This window comes from Zophobas morio, unplaced genomic scaffold, assembly GCF_036711695.1.
Source record: "Zophobas morio isolate AGI-343-1 ecotype UQ-CSIRO unplaced genomic scaffold, CSIRO_AGI_Zmor_V1 ptg000021l, whole genome shotgun sequence".
In the NCBI taxonomy this organism is placed as follows: domain Eukaryota; kingdom Metazoa; phylum Arthropoda; class Insecta; order Coleoptera; family Tenebrionidae; genus Zophobas; species Zophobas morio.
Genome location: NW_026972126.1, coordinates 15,812,093 through 15,822,336, shown reverse-complemented (window position 1 = coordinate 15,822,336; position 10,244 = coordinate 15,812,093). Strand labels below are relative to the sequence as shown.

At 32.3% G+C, this 10,244-nt stretch overlaps 1 protein-coding gene across 5 annotated transcripts in view; it reads left to right on the top strand.

Annotated features, from left to right (window-relative positions):
- The first annotated feature begins 141 nt into the window (after positions 1 to 141).
- The window catches only part of LOC135133171 (epsin-1), a 28,981-nt gene continuing 18,878 nt past the window's right edge, over positions 142 to 10,244 (top strand). Inside the window, exons 1-3 of one of the 5 annotated variants that reach the window (XM_064061467.1) lie at positions 143 to 336; positions 395 to 499; positions 976 to 1,022. The gene's annotated coding sequence lies outside the window, so the exon portion shown is untranslated. Of the gene's footprint in view, positions 500 to 595; positions 700 to 975; positions 1,023 to 10,244 lie in introns of those variants that run through there. The other 4 variants (XM_064061469.1, XM_064061471.1, XM_064061470.1 and 1 more) reach the window with 4 other exon arrangements.

Below are 10,244 nucleotides of genomic sequence, written 5' to 3'. Positions count from 1 at the left end.
TTAGAATAGCGTCTGGTTCTAGAATTACAATGACGCACAAATTATCGCCGCCATAAATTACACGGAACGATTTTCGTCGAAAAACAGCGATGTAGCAACGCCGCCTAACTGGTTTAACCTCATTGGTTCAGGGCCTCGTGATATGTCATTTTTGTGGAAAAATTAAGACCTTATCGAAGTTGTGCCACCGTTTCAGGGGTATTTTTGTTTCAAAAAGTCCTGTGATAAGTATTTTCGCTGTAACTCGTCTGGAAGAGGCAGGAGGTGCGCGTGTTATTAATATCCCACTGAAGAAAATACGCCGCCATGTTGAATTTCTACAGTGAAAATGATAAAGTGTAGTGTCATCATTTAGGGTACGAAAACAAATTAATTTACGTTAACAAATTTGCAGTGACCCCGTAAATAGTTTGTAAAATTTTCGAGATTTTATTGTGCGGAGAGACGGAGTGGTTTTTTTTTAAACGGAGACATATAGTTGTGTGGTTGTCAAAAATAGGTGAGTTTTATGTGTCAATTGTTGTGTTTATTTAGGTGTCTTATTTATTTAGTCTTTTTTTAGGTTTTTTGATGATGTTTTTAGCTTGTGAGCTTTGTTTATCGCTTTGCCGATGTTTGTTTGGTATTCAGTGAACAATACACTTGATTCAGTAAAATTGCAGTTCGCAGTGATTTCACATTGTCAAATTATAATTTGAGGTCAGAATACTGTTACTAGAAACGTTTCAAAGAATAGTACGAGGGCAGATTGGGTTTTTACCTTACATGGAAATCTTATCTGTCAATATACATGTGTAAATACGTTCACACTAAATTAATCACCTATTATCAGAAGCCTGATAAGAAAACACTTTTCTAATTCACGTATTATTGATGTGAAATCTTGAAATTTTGTCTAGCATGTTTGATTAATTTATTTTTTGCAATTTTTGCATGATGTGTTTTCTACATAACATTTTATTAATGTTTTCACAGACGGCTGTTTAAGTGGAATCTAACAACGAACCAACTAACAAATAAAAGTAAGTTTTCTTTCATTATCCACCTAGTATTTAGAAAGTGTCATTGGTATATGAAACGACCAAATTGCCGCTTTTGTTCGCAAAGCCAGCTTTATTATCACCAAAAAAGGACAATTGAGAGGTGGTTGGGTTAAGTGTGATTATGTTCATGTGTTTGTTGTGACGTATTTCGTGCTTTCACTCATGGGACAAACACAATTTCGCTAAGTCACTTATTACACATAAGTTCTATTGTTTTTCAGCCATTAAATATTACAAAAACACTGAACATTTTATCAAATACCAAATAATCGGGGCTTGAAAGTCATGGATAAGAACAAATAACGAAGAAGTGACGTCGTGGACAAATGGGTTGGCCAATGATGAACGTGTGTTGTGACACGTGCGCGAATAACCGCTCGTCATTGGTTATCCCCACTGCGTCATCCGTGACGTATTTGTGAAAAATTTTCAATTGTGGTCAGTTTACACAGTTTTGTTATACGTGACATTTATTTTAACGCACTTATGCAAATGCGATTTCACCTTGGCACACTAAAGAATCGTCAGTGAACCTTGCAAGTGTTATTTTAGTTCAATGCCTTGTGTTTTTTCGTTGGTGTGCGTACAAAATTGAACTAATATTTTGGAATAAAATTTCGAAAACGGTTGGTTTATTCTCGTAATAACTATTTGTTATCAGTTATATGTTTTTTTTATTAAAGCCAGGTATTTTTGGTATAATCTTTATTGATAAAATTTTTATTAACAAAAATACATTTCATTTTTTTTTATCTTTATATTGTACTGTGAGTACGATCAACTCGTCTTTTAAGTCTCAGTTTGACTGTGGACATCGAATTAAGCTGAACAATGCCACACAAGAGCTTATATCATCGAGCATTATTCTCTAGGCACGTTCTTTATGGCAGCCGCATACCGTGGAATTCCGCTTTTAAATTCAATTAAAATTTTATTAAACATAATTAACCGTCTGTACTTGAAAAAATGCTCAAATGTGATGACATTTTTGCTGGCGACGGTCGTATAATACTATATTAAATTGTAAATAATGTATTCAGTCAGTAAGACATGAGTGCTGATGTGAATACTTACTAGGAGCGTTATTGATCTAAAACTGTGGAATTAGGTGATTTAGAACACAATACAATGATTACCACATTCAGAATATGTTAATGGTTTATTGTGTGGAATTTTTTACTGGCAAGAAAAAGAAAAAAATCAAGAATATTCAAAGTTTTCTTTTAATATTAATTTTCTCGAAACCGCAGTCAATTTTATCGCTAACCGCAAATACAAATTTTGGTTGATAATGGATTTGGAAGTAGGTAGGCTTATTGTTCATGGATTTACGCCAATAGTGGGTTCTGTAATTCAAATTTATGGCGGCTTAAAAATAATTTTAAGGTTTATTACTTCAATCAGCTTAAATTAAATGCGAAAACATTAAAAGTACATTATAATTCTTTAAGGTTTTGCTTATAATAGTAATCCCGATGATTTTAGATTAAAGCAATAAAAAAGAAACGCGTGGTAAAATTAATATAATTTAATCAAAGTTATTTCTTTGTGAATAATAAAATTTAAAAGTGTAATTAAACCGAATAACCTTTGTTTAATTTGCAAAGACGACGTTTTATTTGTGTATAATATTCTAGATTCGTACACGAACAGTGGTGAATATTTTCGTTTGTTTATTTATTTATTTATTTTTTTTCATCAAGAACAAGGCTAAAACTGCGACGTCCACCACTAATAGAAAACTCACCTGTGATTGGTCGCTTCCCGTATGACGTTAAGTTGACGTTAGTATGCTAACCAAAATTTGTCTTTTCAAAATTCCAAAACACTGTGGCGCCGTTTATAATATTATTGATAATACCTCACTTTAAATGTGTAATATCACGAATTTTTTCACTAAATAAATCACTATTCGACGTCTAACATTCACAGAAAACTCCCCTTTGTTTGGTCGCTTGTCGTCTAACAGGTTGACATTTGTTTGGTAACCAAAATTTCTCCGGCAATTGTAATATTTTTGACAATATATCATTTTAAATGTGTAACATGACGTATTTTTCACTAAATAAAAGACGTATTTTTTCACTAAATAAATTCGGACCATCATATTTTACAGTTTTTATGTTTAATTATCCTAGAGATTTAATCGAAATGTTGGTAAAACACTATTCGACGTCCAACACTAATATACAACTCACCGCTGATTGGTTGCTCGTCTTATGAAAAGTTGACGTCAGTTTGCTACCCAAAATCTGTCTTTTCAAAATTCCAAAAAACTGGGACGCCATCTGTAGAATTATTGACAATATCTCACTTTAAATGTGTAACACGACGTATTTTTTCAATACATAAATCACTATTCGACGTCTAACAATCATAGAAGATTCCCCTCTGATTGGTCGCTCGTCGTATGACAAGTTGACATTAGTTTGCTAACCAAAATTTGTCTTTTAAAAATTCCCAAAAACTGTGACGCCATTTGTAATGTTTTTGACAATATATCACTTTAAATGTGTAACATGACGTATTTTTCACTAAATAAAAGACGTATTTTTTCCGTAAATAAATTCGGACCATCATATTTTACAGTTTTTATGTTAAATTATCCTAGAGATTTAATCGAAATGTTGGTAAAACACTATTCGACATCCAACACTAATATAAAACTCACCTCTGATTGGTTGCTCGTCTTATGACAAGTTGACGTTAGTTTGCTAACCAAAATCTGTCTTTTCAAAATTCCAAAAAATTGGGGCGCCATCTGTAGAATTATTGACAACATCTCACTTTAAATGTGTAACACGACGTATTTTTTCAATACATAAATCACTATTCGACGTCTAACAATCATAGAAGATTCCCCTCTGATTGGTCGCTCGTCGTATGACAAGTTGACATTAGTTTGATAACCAAAATTTGTCTTCAAAATTCCTAAAAACTGTGACGCCATTTGTAATATTTTTGCCAATATATCATTTTAAATGTGTAACATGACGTATTTTTCACTAAATAAAAGACGTATTTTTTCAGTAAATAAATTCGGACCATCATATTTTATAGTTTTTGTTGGATTATCCTAGAGATTTAATCGAAATGTTGGTAAAACACTATTCGACGTCCAACACTAATATAAAACTCACCTCTGATTGGTTGCTCGTCTTATGACAAGTTGACGTTAGTTTGCTAACCAAAATCTGTCTTTTCAAAATTCCAAAAAACTGGGACGCCATCTGTAGAATTATTGACAATATTTCACTTTAAGTGTGTAATAAGACGTATTTTTTTGACGAAGTAAGTCGGACTACCAGATTTTACAGTTTTCTGTCAGATTACTGCGGGGCCATTTTGAATATTGTTGAGAATATCTCATTTTAAGTGTGTAATTTGACTTACTTATTCACAAAATAATTTTGGAGCATCAAATTTAACAACTTCATGTCAAATTATTTCACCGATTAACCGAAATGTTGCTAAAACACTATTCGACGTCCAACACTAATAGAAAACTCCCCTGTGATTGGTCACTTCTCGTATGACGTTAAGTTGACGTTAGTATGCTAACCAAAATTTGTCTTTTCAAAATTCCAAAAAAAATGTGACGCAATCCCGAATAATATTAGGAATATCTCACTTTAAATGTGTAACATGACGTACTTGTGCACAAAATAACCTGGGACCATTAGATTCTACAGTTTTATGTCGGATTATTTAAGAGATTTAATCGAAATGTTGATAAAATAATATTCGACGTCCAGCACTAATAGAAAACTCACTTCTGATTGGTCGGTTGTCGTATGACGACAAATTAACGTTAGTATGCTAACCAAAATTTGTCTTTTCAGATTTCCAAAAAACTGTGTCGCTATCTTCAATAGTGTTGAGAATAACTCATTTTAAATGTGTAATTTGACTTACTTATTCACAAAATAAGTTTAGACCATCAGATTTAACAACTTTCTGACAAATTATTTCAGTGATTAATCGAAATGTGGGTAAAACACTATTCGACGTCCAACACTAATAGAAAACTCACCTGTGATTGGTCACTTCTCGTATGACGTTAAGTTGACGTTAGTATGCTAACCAAAATTTGTCTTTTCATAATTCCAGAAAAATGTGACGCAATCCCGAATAATATTAGGAATATCTCACTTTAAATGTGTAACATGACGTACTTGTGCACAAAATAACCTTGGACCATCAGATTCTACAGTTTTATGTCGGATTATTTAAGAGATTTAATCGAAATGTTGATAAAATATTATTCGACGTCTAGCACCAATAGGAAACTCACTTCTGATTGGTCGCTTGTCGTATGACGACAAATTAACGTTAGTATGCTAACCAAAATTTGTCTTTTCAGATTTCCAAAAAACTGTGTCGCTATCTTGAACATTGTTAAGAATAACTGATTTTAAATGTGTAATTTGACTTATTCGCAAAATAAGTTTGGACTATCAGATTTAACAACTTTATGTCAAATTATTTCAGCGATTAAACGAAATGTTGGTAAAACAACATTCGACGTCCAACACTAATAGAAAACTCACCTGTGATTGGTCGCGTCTCGTATGACGATAAATTGACGTTAGTATGCTAACCAAAATTTGTCTTTTCAAAATTCCAGAAAAATGTGACGCAATCCCAAATAATATTAGGAATATCTCACTTTAAATGTGTAACATGACGTACTTGTGCACAAAATAACCTTGGACCATCAGATTCTACAGTTTTATGTCGGATTATTTAAGAGATTTAATCGAAATGTTGATAAAATATTATTCGACGTCCAGCACTAATAGAAAACTCACTTCTGATTGATCGCTTGTCGTATGACGACAAATTAACATTAGTATGCTAACCAAAATTTGTCTTTTCAGATTTCCAAAAAACTGTGTCGCCATTTTGAATATTGTTGACAATATCTCATTTTAAGTATGTAATTTGACTTACTTATTCACAAAGTAAGTTTTGACCATCAGATTTAACAACTTTATGTCAAATTATTTCAGCGATTAAACGAAATGTTGCTATAACACCATTCGACGTCCAACACTAATAGAAAACTCACCTGTGATTGGTCACTTCTCGTATGACGTTAAGTTGACGTTAGTATGCTAACCAAAATTTGTCTTTTCATAATTCCAGAAAAATGTGACGCAATCCCGAATAATATTAGGAATATCTCACTTTAAATGTGTAACATGACGTACTTGTGCACAAAATAACCTTGGACCATCAGATTCTACAGTTTTATGTCGGATTATTTAAGAGATTTAATCGAAATGTTGATAAAATAATATTCGACGTCTAGCACTAATAGAAAACTCACTTCTGATTGGTCGCTTGTCGTATGACGACAAATTAACGTTAGTATGCTAACCAAAATTTGTCTTTTCAGATTTCCAAAAAACTGTGTCGCTATCTTGAATATTGTTGAGAATAACTGATTTTAAATGTGTAATTTGACTAATAGCAAAATAAGTTTGGACCATCAGATTTAACAACTTTATGTCAAATTATTTTAGAGATTAAACGAAATGTTGCTAAAACACCATTGGACGTCCAACACTAATAGAAAACTCACCTGTGATTGGTCACTTCTCGTATGACGTTAAGTTGACGTTAATATGCTAACCAAAATTTGTCTTTTCATAATTCCAGAAAAATGTGACGCAATCCCGAATAATATTAGGAATATCTCACTTTAAATGTGTAACATGACGTACTTGTGCACAAAATAACCTTGGACCATCAGATTCTACAGTTTTATGTCGGATTATTTAAGAGATTTAATCGAAATGTTGATAAAATATTATTCGACGTCCAGCACTAATAGAAAACTCACTTCTGATTGATCGCTTGTCGTATGACGACAAATTAACATTAGTATGCTAACCAAAATTTGTCTTATTCAGATTTCCAAAAAACTGTGTCGCCATTTTAATATTGTTGACAATATCTCATTTTAAGTATGTAATTTGACTTACTTATTCACAAAGTAAGTTTTGACCATCAGATTTAACAACTTTATGTCAAATTATTTCAGCGATTAAACGAAATGTTGCTAAAACACCATTCGACGTCCAACACTAATAGAAAACTCACCTGTGATTGGTCACTTCTCGTATGACGTTAAGTTGACGTTAATATGCTAACCAAAATTTGTCTTTTCATAATTCCAGAAAAATGTGACGCAATCCCGAATAATATTAGGAATATCTCACTTTAAATGTGTAACATGACGTACTTGTGCACAAAATAACCTTGGACCATCAGATTCTACAGTTTTATGTCGGATTATTTAAGAGATTTAATCGAAATGTTGATAAAATATTATTCGACGTCCAGCACTAATAGAAAACTCACTTCTGATTGATCGCTTGTCGTATGACGACAAATTAACATTAGTATGCTAACCAAAATTTGTCTTTTCAGATTTCCAAAAAACTGTGTCGCCATTTTGAATATTGTTGACAATATCTCATTTTAAGTATGTAATTTGACTTACTTATTCACAAAGTAAGTTTTGACCATCAGATTTAACAACTTTATGTCAAATTATTTCAGCGATTAAACGAAATGTTGCTAAAACACCATTCGACGTCCAACACTAATAGAAAACTCACCTGTGATTGGTCACTTCTCGTATGACGTTAAGTTGACGTTAGTATGCTAACCAAAATTTGTCTTTTCATAATTCCAGAAAAATGTGACGCAATCCCGAATAATATTAGGAATATCTCACTTTAAATGTGTAACATGACGTACTTGTGCACAAAATAACCTTGGACCATCAGATTCTACAGTTTTATGTCGGATTATTTAAGAGATTTAATCGAAATGTTGATAAAATATTATTCGACGTCTAGCACCAATAGGAAACTCACTTCTGATTGGTCGCTTGTCGTATGACGACAAATTAACGTTAGTATGCTAACCAAAATTTGTCTTTTCAGATTTCCAAAAAACTGTGTCGCTATCTTGAACATTGTTAAGAATAACTGATTTTAAATGTGTAATTTGACTTATTCGCAAAATAAGTTTGGACTATCAGATTTAACAACTTTATGTCAAATTATTTCAGCGATTAAACGAAATGTTGGTAAAACAACATTCGACGTCCAACACTAATAGAAAACTCACCTGTGATTGGTCGCGTCTCGTATGACGATAAATTGACGTTAGTATGCTAACCAAAATTTGTCTTTTCAAAATTCCAGAAAAATGTGACGCAATCCCAAATAATATTAGGAATATCTCACTTTAAATGTGTAACATGACGTACTTGTGCACAAAATAACCTTGGACCATCAGATTCTACAGTTTTATGTCGGATTATTTAAGAGATTTAATCGAAATGTTGATAAAATATTATTCGACGTCCAGCACTAATAGAAAACTCACTTCTGATTGATCGCTTGTCGTATGACGACAAATTAACATTAGTATGCTAACCAAAATTTGTCTTTTCAGATTTCCAAAAAACTGTGTCGCCATTTTGAATATTGTTGACAATATCTCATTTTAAGTATGTAATTTGACTTACTTATTCACAAAGTAAGTTTTGACCATCAGATTTAACAACTTTATGTCAAATTATTTCAGCGATTAAACGAAATGTTGCTATAACACCATTCGACGTCCAACACTAATAGAAAACTCACCTGTGATTGGTCACTTCTCGTATGACGTTAAGTTGACGTTAGTATGCTAACCAAAATTTGTCTTTTCATAATTCCAGAAAAATGTGACGCAATCCCGAATAATATTAGGAATATCTCACTTTAAATGTGTAACATGACGTACTTGTGCACAAAATAACCTTGGACCATCAGATTCTACAGTTTTATGTCGGATTATTTAAGAGATTTAATCGAAATGTTGATAAAATAATATTCGACGTCTAGCACTAATAGAAAACTCACTTCTGATTGGTCGCTTGTCGTATGACGACAAATTAACGTTAGTATGCTAACCAAAATTTGTCTTTTCAGATTTCCAAAAAACTGTGTCGCTATCTTGAATATTGTTGAGAATAACTGATTTTAAATGTGTAATTTGACTAATAGCAAAATAAGTTTGGACCATCAGATTTAACAGCTTTATGTCAAATTATTTAAGCGATTAAACGAAATGTTGCTAAAACACTATTCGACGTCCAACACTAATAGAAAACTCACCTGTGATTGGTCGCTTCTCGTATGACGTTAAGTTGACGTTAGTATGCTAACCAAAATTTGTCTTTTCAAAATTCCAGAAAAATGTGACGCAATCCCGAATAATATTAGGAATATCTCACTTTAAATGTGTAACATGACGTACTTGTGCACAAAATAACCTTGGACGATCAGATTCTACAGTTTTATGTCGGATTATTTAAGAGATTTAATCGAAATGTTGATAAAATAATATTTGACGTCCAACACTAACAGAAAACTCACTTCTGATTGGTCGCTTGTCGTATGACGACAAATTAACGTTAGTATGCTAACCAAAATTTGTCTTTTCAGATTTCTAAAAAACTGTGACGCCATCTTGAATATTGTTGAGAATTCCAAAAAATATGACACTATTCGGCGTCCAACACTAATAGAAAATTCACTTCTGATTGGTCGCTTTTCGTATTTTGGTTGCGGTTGTGGATGATGTAGCCACTTTCTAATAAAAACGAGTGAAATTAGAGGAACTTTTATTTTTAAAGAGTAACATTTAAATTGTTTTGTTTAACCAACAATCTAAATTAATAATTTCTAGATATATAAACTAATAAACTGGGAAAGTTTCTGTGTTATCAACGTCTATAGTATAAATTCTATTCATCCATATCTAGTCTTTCAAAAAAAAAAAATAAATAAATAAATAGATATAAGCTCACGTAGATTTATTTTGACATTCTTTCAGTAAATATAACTGCAATGCAGAGATCTCTGGCAAAGAAAAGTGTGTTATTTTAGTTACAAAGACTCGTAGAAACGACAAAAGAGGTTTTTAAGAAAACCCAGACGTAGAAACATTCGCCAACAAAAATGCCTGCATTACGTTAACTAATCCATCTTTCAAGCTCCACCGATCGTATTTTATCATTGACAGAAAAACTAAGTAACGTCTCCCATGACTCACTTTATGATCTCTTTTTACGACTGCACAGTCGGCCGAGTTCTTCTCAACAAACAACATAAACTCTCCCATTTCATCGAA